Genomic DNA, 16,960 nt, shown 5'->3' with positions numbered 1-16,960 from the left:
GCTTACTGTACTTAGTTGTAACTTTATAAGTAATTATACTTTCTTCTCTCAGATTCTCTTGATGAAAATAACACAAATGTAATGAGGAAACTCGTGTTTGCTTCCTGTTTGCAGCTTGTTGAGTTGCTCTGGTTGGCTGAGGATGGCGACACTCTTACCGTTTGGCTCTCCAGCCGCTGCTGTGCAGTTCTGGATCAGCATCGCAACATACATTGACTGTCAGCAAAGGGTGTTGTAACTAGTTGCCATGCCCACTTGTTTTCTAACTGCCTGTATAAAATAATAATAATATTTCTCTGTTGTCTGTATCAAATAAATATTTTCAAATGATTTCACTTTTACAGGATTTTTTTAGTTTGTATTAAATAATTTTCGAATGATTTTACTTTTGATTTCCTTATAACCCATTAAAATCCTTACTTTATGTTTTTAACTTATGTCTCAACTTTTATATAATATATTGGTTTGGGTGTGTAGAGGGCATATATACACAGAGAGAGAGAGATTTTAAGAGTGTCCTGTATTTCTAATTTTCTAAACTAGCAACCCTGCATTGGAATATAAATGTGAAACCTTGCAGATCTGTTCAAAATAATCATTATTTCTAATGCCCCTGAAATTTGATTTTCTCTTTTAAACATGGTTTTGTTTGGCTCTTGAGAAATCTCAGATTGGTTGCATTAATTTTTCAATGTGATTAAACTCCTTGGCAGATGCTGAGTAAGTCTCTATAAGCAAGGCCATTGTGAAAACACAATATCATTTACTATATTCAGGAGAGAGATCTATTTATTTATGCACAGCCTAATCAGGTTTAATTCAGACACTGAGCATTTATGGAACATCTGCATGCTACACTGACTGTGAAAGGTTAAAGAGGCGCAGGAGGCAACTACCTTTTAGGATACAACTGGTGTTTCTGTAGTATTAGCAGCCAGTGGAGACACCTGACATCATGATCATGTCCTAGGTAAACAGAGAATGTGGCACTTGCAAAGAATATCCACTGGTACCCAATAGTTTGTTTTTTTTTTTCAATATTTTTCTGACAATAAACAATTGCAGTACCTATTTTTTGTGTGTATAAATTTTCATATTCATATACACTGCTGTAAGTTTAAAAAGTTGAATTTTTCCAAATTTTTATATTCCTTCTGATTTTTTTCTCACAGATTAAAAATAATCATTGTCGTCAAAAGAGATCTATTGAATAGTATAGGGTTTAGTTATGTTATTATATTGTACATTTTCCTTTGTCAAGCAACACTTCCTAAACAGTCACACAGCATTTGTTTGAAGTCTCCTGCCTTCACCTATCACTTTGAAGGCACTGCCACAGCGGAAGTGTGAGGTTAGCCAGTATCTTCAGTATGGCGTACGGTTCTCGATAGTTCAGGCAGATCTGTAATTACTTCCCATGGGACACACTGGCAGCAGGTAATTGCCAAGTGTCATAGCGAGTGTTTTGATAAACACACTTGCCCTTTGATACTCGTTCTGCTCTGATGCAACAAACTGCAAACTTTACAGATGATCTTTGTTCATCTTCCTAATCTATTTTGACAGAAGCAAAAAGAAATGACAGTTTCTGTATGTTTGGGCTCATGGCTTAGTGCAAGGAGTGCCAGGATTTAGAGCATGGCAAATGTTAAACTTTGAATTCAACAGACTTAATCAAATATGAATAGTTTTATACTTAAAAGAAGAAACTTAAAAACAACTTTGCCCTATTAAGCTTTGTTTAAAAATCTAGTAATCAATGTACGAGATAACGCATATGCATATCTGTCAGGCTGTTGTGTGTGAATTAGGGTGCTGTCATTTGAGGATTCTGGTACATGTATGACACATTATATTAAAATACTATAGCTGCTATTAAGAATGTCTGAATCTTATTCACCCAGTAGGCTTATAAAATATTTACTGACGTAGGGCTACCATTGTGTAACAGTGCATCATTTTTATTTCAGTAATAGTTAAACCTTTAAATCTATATATTTATCAAATACTGTAACCTTCTTATCTAATTTAATATACTCAAATCAATTTAATCAAATTCAAGGGCTTGGGGACCAAAATCTATCCATACATAAAAATGGAGAAAAGAAGAAAATAATCCGGGACAAGCATGTTCTTTGTGGAGTGCACATCCATCCATTATCCAACCTGCCATATCCTAACACAGGGTTACGGGGCACAAGGCAGGAACAAATCCCAGGCAGGGTGCCAGCCCACCGCAGGGCACACACACACCCTCTAGGGACAATTTAGGATCGCCAATGCACCTAACCTGCATGTCTTTGGACGCCCGGAGGAAATCTACACAGACACGAGAAGAACATGCAAACTCCACGCAGGGAGGACCCTGCAAGCGAACCTGAGTCTCCTAACTGTGAAGCAGCAGCGCTACCCACAGCGCCACTGAGCCGCCCTGACAAACATTCATTTAAGTATAAACAGTACATATTGAAATAGATAAGAAATAAAAAGAGCTCAATCATTGTGTTATATATGAATGTCTGCGTGGGTTTCCTCCGGGCGCTCCGGTTTCCTCCCACAGTCCAAAGACATGCCGGTTAGGTGGACTGGTGATTCTAAATTGGCCCTAGTGTGTGCTTGGTGTTTGTGTGTGTCCTGCAGTGGGTTGGCACCCTGCCCAGGATTGGTTCCTGCCTTGTGCCCTGTGTTGGCTGGGATTGGCTCCAGCAGACCCCCGTGACCCTGTGTTCGGATTCAGCGGGTTAGAAAATGGATGGATGGACGGTCTTTGTTATTATTAATTTATTGGCATTGAGAAATAAGATTGCCCACTACACATTGGAGTTAGTTTTGTGAGAAATACACTTAGGCTCACAAAGACTTAAAGGAAAACCCTAAGGAGAATTAAAATACTTAATATTTAGTTAAGAATATTGTGCTTGATAGGAGTGACGTTAACTTCACTCACTACTTTCTATACCACCCTCTTAGGCCTCCTTGAGGGTTTTATGGTGCATCATTCATTTCACATTCACATCACATTTATGTGTTCCTCCATATAACTGACATTCATTTGTTTCATTTCTGATTACCTTGTGCATTTAGATCTCCAATTTAAAATGTATTGCCAATTTTATTTTGATTTATCTCCTGTAGATTAGACATTTCCATATTACCTTTTACACTTTTATTATACTCACGGCCTGATCCACTTCATGAACTTTTAGGCTGGCCTTACATAAATTCACCTTCTGCTACACGCTCATGTTATTTTTGTTCACTTTTCCTCTGTTCTGAGTTTTTATACTCTTTTTCACTTTCTCTTATGATTATAATCTTGTGAGACTTCTGAACTCTTTGAGACCCTTTGAGACCCTCCCCGATGGGACGACACACAGAAGTGCGACTGCCACGTCTGTTGCTTGATCTTCGCCAAGGCAACCACAGGTTTGCAGCCCCACAGAGACAACTACAAGGTGCCACATGCAATGCGCCGCTCACCTGACATTATAACTCTGCCACACCTGGCCCTGCAGTGTCTCTGTAGAGTAGGATGGTAGATCCTGCTACAGTAAATGACCTCACTGTTCCTGTTTCCAATGGAATAAAACTGCTTTTGCTAAAGTACTGAGACTCCGCTTTATCTTTGGGGTGCAAGACACTGACTCTCGCGCCACAATCTTTTAATTTTGTTTTCTGGTCCTCTAATTTGATTCTATTCTCAGGTTTTCCTCCTGTTCTGCTTTAGTGACAGTTAAAATTACGAGGTGAGCCCTCCTGTCACCATTCATTTCTCATCATTCATTAAGTTTATCTCTTTTATTTGCTTTTCTGCCTCATTTTTTAGTTCTTGTTTCACTTTTCCATTTTCCACGTTACGTGTTATGTTGGCTGTGATGTTCACTTCTTATTTACAGGAGTTTAGTTCTCATCACCTCTTATTTTTTTGTTTATTCAATTTCATTTTGTTAGAAAATTGGGCATTTTTATGATTTTTTATGCACTTGAAACTGCTCGATCTGACTCACCTGATACCCGCAGGTCTCCATTTGTCACACCTTCATCACTATTTTTCATCACAGACTCACATCTTCTTATTATTTCTGATTTCTTTTTGTCTTCTGCAGTTTTATTCCAGCTTCTTGTCTTACTGATTATATGCCCAGACATTCACTCCTTTAAACAATTTAAGATTTGTTACGTCTCTCTCGTTCATTGACTCATTCATCACTGTATTGATGTTATCTTGATATTTGATATTTATATATATGTACTATTCTGATCTTGATGTTATTTTTTGTTCATATTATATTAATGCATTTCTCTTTAAAGTATATGGTTTGTTTTTTGTTTTAGTATATTGTTTACATTTTTTGACTTTCATATTAATATCGAGCCCAGCGTATCCCTTAGTCTTATTAATATAACTGCCTGTTTCTCATTACGAGTTTGTAAACCTCATCTTCTTAAACTCTTTGTTAAAAGTCTATGACTGACCTCCTTGTTTGTCTTCCCAAAACATCAGTGGATCCCATGCCAGGGATGCTGCTGCCATTTGTAAAAATCACCCTGATGCCTCTTATGCCTGTGCCCCTCCATCTTAAACCAGAAGGAGAGAAAATGGTTCATTGTGTCCTTCATGGCATTTCACTGCTGACAGCATTTCATGTTTTAGTCATTAGGAATTCAGACCACAAGACCCCCATGTCCTCAGGTTTCTCATTCCTCCACTTAAAGGTGACTTCACTCCCCCTAACAATAACTCATAATGAAGGTTGGCACTGATGTTCTGAGTTGGATCAGTCGACACAACATTCCCTAATGGACTTTCTCAGTTCATTCTGATATTTCGCTGCTTTATTGGACTTTATTGTAAGTGAAGGTGTTAGGCTGCTGGACTGAGTGCCGATAACATGCACCTCCACCTGTTTACATGCTGATCTGCTGAAACGGGCCGATTGCTGCCACTCACCTTCCTAAACTAATATAAGGACAGGCCAGTATCAGACCATGAAGAGTCCTACTGTGCATTCATCTATTGATATCATCAGCTCTAAACAGTCAAATGAATATATACAGTATGAGTAAAAAAGACAATTTCACAAAAGAAGGAAAAAATAAACAATTATGAAAAAAACAAAGATAAGAATGACGATGGCATTCAACACACAATAACCCCCATACATGTGAATAAAAATATAGAGAGTGAAATACACACCTCAGCCCTTCTGAAGTTCACACAACACTCCAGAGTTCAAGTTGTCTGACTATAATGTGGAAATGAATTGTAGAAGATGGCCAATGAAAGAATCTGAAAATTTAAATGTAAAATGTTTTCCTAGTCAGTCCTGAGTCATTATAATACAAGGACTGCAGTGAGCTCACCGAGTCTGCTAGTTGGGATTAAATTCAAGATTCATGTCCCTGGAGACGATCGCTGACCCTCACCTATTTAGACAGGTCTTCAAAGACGGAGTTCCTTTTCACAGATGCTACTGTTTATCAAGTTTTCCCGTCTTTTTCCTCTAATTGTTGTTCTCTTTCTCCTTTCATATAATTGTGTGATTTATGCAAATTCCAATTATAACCAGTTGTTCTGCCTTCAGTTGTTATGCGCTCTCAATTACTTGTCTGTTCCTCAAACAGAATGTATGGACTATCTTCATGAGCACACAAGCAGACCAGACAGACAAGTGGCAAACACACAACATTTTCTATGTAGCAGAGCTACAATTTAACCATTCATATTTTAGGACACACATCCATACATTTTAACACACATTTGACTGGCACTCTGTCAGAGTTAATTCATATTTAATTTCCAATTCTTCCAGGATCCCTTTATAAGAATGTTCTCATCAGCAGAACAAGAACTTTTCACACACATTTCTGTGCCTGGACAGACTAAACTTTTACAATCTGATTTATTTAGGATAGACTTCCATTACAAATACCAGCACTATCTGGTGTACTAAAATAATAAACACAGCAGAATCAGACAACTGGGATGTGCCCTTCTGGTCAAAGAAATTGGGTGGGGTATAACTTGTCACTCATCATTGTGCAGTCCAATAAAGACACAGAAGTGACAGTCATGGATGAACAAGTGACTGAACATGAGCCCTCCTGCCAGAAAGACCTCCATACTGGTTTATACTTTTATGCTTTTCATGTTTCATTATAGAATTCCAGCACATTAGTGAAACATGAAGTCCTCCATCAAAACCCACATGAGCTGCTCACTGGCACTCCTCACTTAGATCTGTGTTGCTCAATAATTGCATTCATCAATTTATTTGTAACACATATTAAGCTTACGATAGTGCCCCATCAGTTGAAATATAACTCATCCCAACTACTTCCCACACAAAAATTTCAAATGTGTATTAAGCCTTCTAATCTTCCTAATCTCAAATGGACTGGTGTGGCACAGGTAGAAGTCCTGAGATGTCCCCCATTAGCTTCTGCCAGTGGCTCTTAAAGATCCTACAGAGCCGCTTATTAAGACTGCATATTCCATACAGACCTGCAAGTGCCTTATGATGATGTTGCTACCCAGAATATCAGGGGAATACTAGATAGGAAATACTCCTACCACCCTTCTCCTAATTCAAACTCTCCACTACAACATCAGAATTCTAACAAAGTGTCTTGTGACTGTTTTTTTTTGTAATTATTAGTGTTACTTGTCTTCTGATGCAGACTTTCTCATCTCGCTATGTCCTTCCTGCTGATGGAGACTCACTCAGCTTCACTGCTGATAACTTCTCTTCTGAGGACCTGCTTATAGAAGCTGTCATGTCTTAAAAACAGTCTGGAGAAGTTCAGCCAGTGGGACATCCTGACATGGACTCCATCAGGTGTGACATCTAGTCATTTGGTGTTCATTGTTAGAGTCCATTAGTAGGACCAGAGTGATAATCACAGGGACAGTGAGATGCATTAAGAAGGCCTGCTCTTTTACATTTATCTCTAAGCCTTAAGATTTTTTTATAATGAATGTCCCTTACAGTGACTAGTTCAGTGATATCACACTCTCATATTAAACAGAGTTCTTGAATGTTAAGGTAAATATTAGATTTCTTATTAGCACAGTGAAACACCGTTTTTGTAAACAGTATTAATGGTACAATGGTATGTCTATCACTTTTTAATCAAGGTGTACATTTATGAACATCTATGCACCGGACATGCTAGCCCTTACATTCCTCTTTCTTTGTGCTTCTTGTTTCTTCTGTTCTTTGGCCATTGCCACACTCTGGGGGCCACTGGATGACATAATGCCTTGGCACAGATGTCAGACTTCAGAAATTTTATTGCTTTATATATTGTGATGTTTGAGTCCCTGTATTGCACCCCAAAGCACGAGGCTGAGTCTCAGTACTTTAGGAACACCACCTTTATTCAGCTTGAAACAGAAACAGCACCGTTATTTATTGTAGCGGGATCTGCCACTCTCCTAAACACAGACATCACAATCAGGCAGGGTCACAACCAGGTTAGTGGCCAAGTAATCCTGTTCCCTGCATTTATAATGTTCCTTGCATCACTTATTGACAGCAAGCACTTATACCGTGACCGTGATCAACTTGGATCTGTTTTAGCTATGAGCTGCTTCCGCATTGGGAACCCATGGTTGCCCTGGCAACTGACAAATTGTCTTCAATAGATGAGGTGTTTGTGCTTTGGGACGCTGTTTGGCGTTTTTTTTCCTTATCTAGGGAGTCGCAGACAAGGTTAGAAACCTTACATCTCGCCCCTCAGCTTTGTCCACACCGCTGCGGGCAAAGTGACTGTTCAAACTGGGCTCAGTTTGTGCAACCCTGGGACAGTGGCAAACATCAAAAGCAAAAGCTTGCAAGGTAATAGACCACCGAGTGAGCTGGGCATTCGTATCCTTCTGTTTGTACAGCCATTGCAGCGGGGCGTGGTCAGTCATTAGGGTAAACAGTCATCCCCAGAGATAGTAACATAGGGTCTCCACCACCCACTTAGTAGCCAATTTCTCTTTTTCATTAGACGAATAACTATGGTCGCTGGGTAGCAGCTTTCTGCTGAGAAATGGGATGGGGAGTTCATCCCCCTCAAAACATTGTCAGAGCACCGCTCCTAAAACAAATTCGCTAGCATCTGTTTGCAGAATAAATTCCTTTGAAAAGTCAGGATTGTGCAAAACCAGGAATAATGATAAAGAAGCTTTTAGGTCAGTGAAAGCTCTCTCACAGGCATCAGTCCAGACAACATTAGGATTCTTTCTGCTTTTTGTCAAGTCAGTATAGGGGGGCAGCCCTATGGGCAAAATAGGGAATGGACCCCCTGTCTCTGTGTTTTGGGAGAGGGATATGCCAGCACCTCCCCCACCTTGTCCATTTGAGGCTTGAACAAACCCTTCCTCATGGAATATTGCAGATAGCGGGTTTTCAACATACCTAGCTTGCATGTCTTAGGGCTGGCCATCAACCCAGCCAGCCATAAACTGTCAAGTACCACCCGAAGGTGGGCAAGATGAGATTCCCAGTCATTACTGACCACATTTCGTCAAGATAGGCACCTGCGTACGCAGAATGGGGATGCAGGATCTGGTCATCCACTGAAAGGTCAACAGTGCACCATGGAGACCAAATGGAAGTGCCGTAAACTCAAACAACCAGTACGCAGTGGCAAATGTGGTTTTCTCACAATTAGACTCCTCCAAGGGGACCTGCCAATATTCCTTCATGAGATCAAGAGTGGAGATATATGAAGCCTGCCCGAGCTAGTTCCAACAACTTGTTTGCACGTGGCACCAGGTATGCATTTAACTTGGAAATCTTATTGAAACGCCTAAAATACAGAACCGAACCAAACCTTTAGATTTTGAGACAAGTACAATGGGGCTCTACCATTCCCTTTTGCTTGGCCGAATAACACCTAACTGGAGCCTCTGTTGGACTTGTGTATCACTTTCCTTGTTGCCTCTGGTAGGCGATACGGGGGTACCTGTATAGTAACACTGGATGGAGTGACAATCTTCTCTCCTGCAATCATTGTCCGGCCAGATGTTGCCAAGAAGACATCCAAGTTCCCTTTTACCAGTGAAAGCAAATCTGCTTTCTGGGTGTCAGGAAAATCATCCCCAATGGAGACCTCAGTCTGGGGGACCTCTGCAGCCGTGATAAGGACTTTATGACGTGCCTCTCCTTTTAAAGATTAGCATGCAAACTTTGTACAGGTTTCTGCTGCCCGGGAATTCTGAGTTTATAATTTAAATTGTTCAGTCAGCCCATTCCTCTGATTATGATATACCGTGGGGTGTAACTGCTTAATTCTGAAACTTTTGCATAGCTACTTCATGATGCGAAACATAAAGGGTGGGCCCTGATCCGTGAGAATCTCACAAGGGATACCAATACGTGTGAACTTATCCAACAGTGCTTTGGCAATAGTTTGGGCATCCGTTCTTCGAAGCAGTGCTAATTCTGGGTATCTTGTGGCGTAATCAATTAACACAAGTATATACTAAAAGCCGCTTTTACTCCTGGGAAGCAGGCCAACATTATCTAATCCCAACTTCTCTAAGGGGATGTCTAAAATAGGCATCGGTTCAAGGGGTGCCCTAGCGGATCTGTGAGCTGAAACTATTTAACAGTCGGGACAGGCCTTACAAAATCGTTTCACATCCCGGCCCATATTTACCTAATAAAAGCATTTCGAAATGTGTTCCCTTGTCTTTATCGCGCCAAGGTGACCCCGCAAAACGTGACTGTGAGCAATTTTTTAAACCTTCTCTCTATGCTCACTTGGTACTATTGACTGCTCGATACGTCCATCACCCATGCAATCAGAAATCACCCAATGCAGAAAAGCATCCTTAAGTAAAGAATTTGTTGTTTTAAAATTCGGGTCCTCTCTCTTGCCAGATAGTAAGGAGTCATTTGCAAAAATGCAAAATCCAAGTTGTTATCAGCACGCTGTAGGCAAGCAAACTCCACCTGGATAGCAGACTCGTCTTCCTCCGTGTTTGATGCAGAATCACACTCACCTCCCACTGCTATTTTGTCTTTGTTCTGGTCCATATTGAATGTCCGGTCTGTAAAGGCTGCTCCTGCGTGGAATGATGTTGAAAAGTTTGCTAGCTGTCCCGGATCTCCATTTGCAGATTCGTCAATTTCAAACCTGTTTCCTTGACTGACATTTTCTGTGGCAGACCCCACTCTATCCAATATGGGTGTAGTTGCACTGCAGGTGGCCAAGAGGGCATTCCTTTTTCCAATTAGGAGTGGCCAGGGGAGGTGTCTCATATGGCAGTCCAAACCTTAATGCCCTTCCCTTTAAATTTCAGAGGGAGTAATATAGTCTTGTATGTTTTAATGTCCCCATGGATGCAGCAGATGTTCACTTTGTCTGTGGCCTTATAAGGGATCTGCTGGAGCAAGATATGGCAGACTACACAGAGGTCAATACCAGAGTCCAATAGCTCTGAGAATTCCTGTTTGGCTAATGAGACCTTAAAATTGTCCTCCTTTAACATCTCGGGGAAATCTTGCTGACCGAAAACCTGAGCCAGACCGATATCCATTGTTTGCGAAGTTGTGAGGTGACACTCCTGTGCCAGATGTCTCAGTTGATCACAGCAAAAGCAGATGTGCTTAGACCACACTATGGTGTTCACACTCTGGCATCTTCAACTCGTGGCACTGGCAACCTGAAGGTCTGTGCTTGCTGGATCAAAATCAGGGTTAAGACTGGGTAGCCCCGTTGTTTCCAGGTGGCTTCTGCCTCCTCTTTTCTGTGAGTCAGATCCAGCAGCGGGTGGATGTCGTTCCATAACTTTTCCTCACAAAGTCTTTCGTCTATCCCTGAAAGAACTGGATCAATAATGAGCTTCTCCACAATGCAATTGAAAGAGTCTCCGCAGATCCAGCATTAAATCAAGTCCACTAAGCCCTGGATCTGTCCTCATACAGGGCGATCAGGATCAATATGCCAGAGATGAAACTGGTGGCCCTTGACTACTGGGCTCACAACTGTGTGTAGGAGGATCTGTTGCTTCAGGTAGTCATAATCATCAAGCCTTTTAGGGAGATTTTGTATGGCTTGGAGGGCTTCTCCGGTTAAAATGGAGCCAAAATAGCTGCCCAGACTCCCCTGTTCCATCGCATCAATGTTGCCATACGTTAAAAGCAGAATAGGAAACACTCAGGGTCCTCTGAGGTTGCCATCTTCAGCAGCCCAGCTCGTGGCCAAGCCAAGGTTTTGCTGTGTTTCTTGGGGATTCATCGGTGCAAGGACCCCACTTCTGGCACCATGTGACGTGTGAGTGCCTGTCTTGCATCCCAAAGCACAAGGCTGAGTCTCAGTACTTTAACAAAACCAACATTATTTAGCTTGAAACAGGAACAATACAGTTATTTGTTGTAGCGGAGTCTGCCACTTTCCTAAACACAGACAGTAGGAATCCTGTTCCCTGCATTTATTATGTTTCTTGCATCACCCATTCACGGCAAGCGCTTATACCGTGACCGCGATTGACTTGGACCTCCTTTAGTTGCAAACCACTTTGCGTTGGGAGCCCCAGCAACCGTCTTCCATAGACGCGGTGATTGTGCTTCGGGACACTCTTTGGCATGTCTTCTTCTTGGGGAATGTCCCAAACGAGTTTAGAAACCTTACAATATACAGTATAGAGATGTTTTTTCTATTTTCTCTCTTCAAATCTAGTTCTTCGTTTGACATTGTGATTCTTGAAAGTTGTCTCAAGCTGGCAAGGCCTCCTTGATGTAAAAATAAAGTTTTGTGAACTTGAAAGCAGTGACGACATAAATGAAATTGAATTGGGATCAACTTCAGTGCTCTGCCATATCATGAAATCTGAATGAGCTTCTGCTGTCTTCTCTGTCCTTTATATTCTGTCAGATGGGCTCCTCATTAAATCATTTTGATTTAATTAAATCATGTTAATCCATTTTCTGCCATGCTTCCATAGGCTCATATGTTTTATAAGTGTGCTGTTGTGTACTCAGACTTATTACTGTCAAAACAGGAAAGGAAAACGAAAGTGAGGGGATGAGGGTTAACAGGTCAGACATGTGCGTGCCCGACTGCACTGGCACTGTTTACTACCTGGAAGAAAGTCTGAGATCTAATGGTGGATTGGACTGGGCAGGCTGAACTCGGTCAGTTTCTTATCATGGAGCTCTGAGATGTTGGTGTCTAAAGCAGAGGTCAAGTCCACAATCGAGACCCTCACATTTGTCCAGACTGACCACTGCATCATCAACACACCAGTGGGCTCTGCGTGCAGACTTGATTCACATGTTTGGTTGTTTTATTTTAACTACATAGCTTTTTTAATTAGTGTTTAAGAATTTAACATTTTAAAATTCCATCTTAACTAGATCTGTCAGCATTAATGTTTTAACACTTCAACTTAATTTAAAAGCCTTGATCTGTTAATATAACACAAAGTTAACATGAGATTCCAGAATGTACCATTTTGATCCCTCTCTGGTTACCCCTTTCTCATCTGAACTGCACTGATCTGCTCTCCTGCTCTCATCTCATCTCATCTCATACAGTCTGCTGCAATGTCCTGAAGTGAACTTTACCTTATATGCTATATAGAAATGTTTCATCCCATACATATCACAGTCAGGAGCATTGCATTTCTCAATTCATTTGAAATTAAGTCATTAATGTAACAATGGAAGAGACATCTGTGTTTCTTCTTGGCAGAAACTTTCATTTTAAAACTAACATTTCTGATATCTGTATGTGTAATATCAAAGTAGTATACACACATGGCAATGAAGAGCTGGCTATGATAACATCTGCAGAGTTCAATAAACGGACCTGGCAGGAGTAACTACTGGAACTGTGCAGATGAGTTATAAGCTAACAAACATCAGCTTGTGGATTGTAGCATTGTTGTTTTAGTAATTATTGAAATGAGGATATTAAACTAACTTTTAATGCAGAAAGGGCAGGTCTTTGTGTGTGTAGTATTTGCAAAGAAATCAGATTTTTAATCCCTAAATTTTAATTGCTGCTTTTAGGGTTATTTTATGTAAGTGATCACTTCTTCACACCATACATTATAAAGGTTGAGAATGCTGTGGTGCCTAAAGCTGTAGTGTAACAACTGTTTGCGCGATAACAAAGGGCCTTCTTTTCTTAGACATTCATTATAGAGCTCCTGCAACCATAAGCATTCAAAATAAACACGACGAGTAATCACAGAAGTAACTCAATGCTGTGCTAAGTAATGTTATTTCTTTCATAAAATAAAAACAAACTATTAATAAATACAAACAAGCAAGATTATTTAGAGACGACCTAAGAATAGATTTAGGATGTTGTGGCTAAGGTGGTTTATTATTTTTTCAAGCATTTCGAAATCAGTCTTTGATGCTGTTGTTTGATACTGCATTGCGCAGCTGCCTTTTTTTCTTTTTCATATTGTGTACAAATAGTGATATACATTGGAATCTGAAAATGTGAACAAACTTGTGTGCCTTAGCAACTGGTTGAATGTTAAGAATATTAAGTAATGATGACAGTGGCCTTGAACAATGTTACAGACATGTCCAAAATACTGTCAGTTCCTCTTCTTGTTCTTCCGGATGCTCCCATTAGATGTTGCCACAGAAGCTAATTTTTTTCCATATCTTTCTGTCCTCTGTATTTTGCTCTGTCACACCCACAACCTGCATGTCCTCTAGTGAATGAGAAGAGCCGACTCCAGTCGGGGAGAGATAAATCTTCAGCCGCAGAGAATCCATGCAGGCAGGAGCAGGACTTTATTTTGATGGGCACACCACGCAGACAATCATAAGCAAAGACAGACTGGGATCATACCATCATGTGAAAGAAGGAAGGGGGGCAGATGCTCCAAAGACAGCAAGTGCAGTGGTGCAGGCCAGGTACACAGAAATGCAAGCTAGTCGGGAAAAAGTGAAGAAATGAGTGAAAACAAAAAAAGAAGCAACATCTAGCTGCATTTCAATGATATTGGAGACTACAAAGCTGAGTGCAGAATTTGTAAAATGAAAATATCTGTCAGAGCAGAGCAGGGTCAACACCAAACCTGCACAGACATCTAAGAAGTGCTCAGCTGTCCGCGCCACTGGAGGAGAGCTCTCCTCAGGCTGCCATCCATTGACCCTGGTAAAGTGTCCTGTTTTGAGCCAAAACCTTCTGCTGCAGCATCCACTGTCTTGCTAAAAACTGCAAGTATATCAAAACCTTCTGCCACTGAAACCAAAATAAGCACATTTATTCCTAAAAAAATGACCGCAGCCAGACAGATAAGTGATGATGAGGAGCTGGCTAAAATGATATCCCATGACTTTCAGCCATTTTCATTGTGCAGGATAAAGGATTTAAAACTTTTGTACAGGTCTTAAACCCCATGTATGTTCTCCTCAGTTGAAAAACATCATCCCAAACAATTATTCCACGAGTATATAACACGGAGCAGGCATTGTGACAAGACAGGGTCAAAAAAACTTTAGCAGTTTGCCTGACAACTGACTGCAGGACATCCAGAACGACCTGCTCACTTGTCACTTTATTGGTAACTTTAAGGTGACATCCTGCCTTCTTGACTGTTGTGTGTTTACTGAGAGACGTACTGCAGAACACCTGACAGAGGAGCTTCTGAAAGTGACAACAGAGTGAAAAGTAGACGACACAGTGGTGTTCTATGTTACTGTATATATACTGTATGTTACGTGAAGAGGCCTGCCCTCTGTAAGCAGACATCAGAATTCAAGTGCAGTCCTCTCTCTTACCGTTAGACGGTACTTCTGGAATCAAACAAACAATTGAAAAATAAAATAAAAAATCTGTTTAATATGCTTTTTATTTTCTTTGTTAGGGGTGGTGAATGTTGTTTGAGGCTAAAAGCAATGAATAATGGTTTCTAAAGGTTATTCTAATATCTGCTTCCTTGATCACTCACTATGCTAATGCCCCAATTTTTCATATCTCCTTCCTTGTGTCTCCACACATTTTCATGTTCCTCACACACTGCCTGCACATACATCCATGCCAACAGTTTTGTTTCACACCGTTCATATGGTGATCAGAGGTAACACCATCAGTGCTCACTCTCCACGACTCCATCAAAACCAGTATCTTTTCCAAAGCTCCAAAGTAGTCACACTACCAGGCTTTACCTGAGAAGACGAACCAACACAATGTGCCTGTAAGTGCTGTCTGTCTGCACCATCCCACTGTCCGTGCTCTGCACCAGAAGACATTTTCACCATGTTTTATTACGTGGAGAAGAAGGCTGCCAATGAGAATATATTCACTCATCACTACTGTCCACTAATACTCTTGATCTTGATATGTGCTGCTCAGTCTTTACTAAACAGCTGTTGTTAAAAATACTAAATAAATCAGATTTATAATCAGGTAATGAAGCCACTCAAATGTTCTATACAAAAAATTAAATCAAGATAAACCTAAATGGCGCCAACTCAGAAACTGCTGTAACTCACATTATAAATGACATTCTGATTGAACACAATGCAGTAAACTCCACCATTATTAAGATTTTAGTCTTAAGGACAACATTTGAGATTTAGCCGGCTTTTCAGACGCTGTCCTTTTGTGGTTTACTTTTTATTTATCAACTCATTTTTATTATTTACAGAACTCCCAATTCCTGTCGTCCTCAGGGTCTGATGTTGTGGCCGTCAGTCATTTGGTTCTGTTTTCCATTTTAAGATGTCACTCTGTAATGTAATATCATCTTTACTGTGTAGACTGATGACACTCAGTTGAATTTATAAATGTTTTTAAAACCTTCTTTTAATTACATTCACAGCTTTAATGAGTTAAAATAATAAATTAATGAAAAATATGTTTAATTTCACAAGGAAGGCAGGTCTTTATCCATTGTCATTGTGTGATCATGATGTGTGTTTTATCTGCAGGAGGGTATTTTTCGTATGTGGATTACTTGCTTAGCCGGATGTAATTGTTGACTATTTGGCCTGATCCTGGATCTGTTAGTTTTTCGAAACTCTTGCTGGATGTGTTGTCATAGCAGCACATCCAAATCCTGAAACCTGCTTGGAGCAAGCTTGTTCTCTGTAAACAAAGGTTAGCTCACACACTTAATCAGTGTCCGTGCATGGAATTCATTCAGTCATAGCTTCGCCGTTCAAGAATTGCTATCAGTACGCAAATTATAAGAAGAGAATTTCATATAGAGAGGGCTTTGCACGATCGGCAAGACCTTTTATTGTTATTGTTATTATTGCGGATTAAATTATTTTCGAAAGATATCGCTTTAACCGGGTGGGAATATTGTACATCAAAGATTTAATTAGCACCTTATATTCAAAGTCAAACTCGGCAAAGTTGGGCTCTCACAACCACACAGACAGTATGCATTGCTTTTAGATTTTTTGCAAGCAGCACTTTTTTATATACTGTAGGTCATGCAAAAAATCTATCTAAAAGTGCAGTTTGCCAGGCAATTCGTAAAGTCTGTTTGACTGTAAAATATTCCCTTTGGGTTTTCATAGTGTTTCCTGGACACCTGCGTGTGCAGACAATAAAAGAGGCGTTTCATGCCATTGCAGGTAGGTAATACACAGGCAAAAACACCCACAGTTCCATAAAGAATCTCACAATCAGCCTGACATTCTCATTACCCAGGGTTTCCAAATGTGATTGGAGCACATGGGACTGATCAGAGTGGAGATTGATCAAACATTTGGAAAATGTACCTCTTCTCCTGATGAATAATCAGACACAGTGTCTTCATCAAATATTTGACCTTCGTCAATAGCTTGGTGGTCAGACACAGGATCTAGGGATATAACATTCACTGTAACTGACCCAACAAAAAAACTAAATAAAAAAGAGGGCTAAATGGGACATACCTATGGCACACATTGAGGACAAATATATGCAATGACCATCCTTTACCTGAAATGAAGTGACCACTGCATCCTTTCACTGGTTCTGAGGAGGAGCTTCCCCC

The sequence above is a fragment of the Polypterus senegalus genome, chromosome 4 (genome assembly GCF_016835505.1).
Source record: "Polypterus senegalus isolate Bchr_013 chromosome 4, ASM1683550v1, whole genome shotgun sequence".
NCBI classification, from domain to species: Eukaryota; Metazoa; Chordata; class Cladistia; order Polypteriformes; family Polypteridae; genus Polypterus; species Polypterus senegalus.
The sequence above is the reverse complement of the archived record's forward strand: the minus strand, read 5'-3'. Positions refer to the sequence as shown.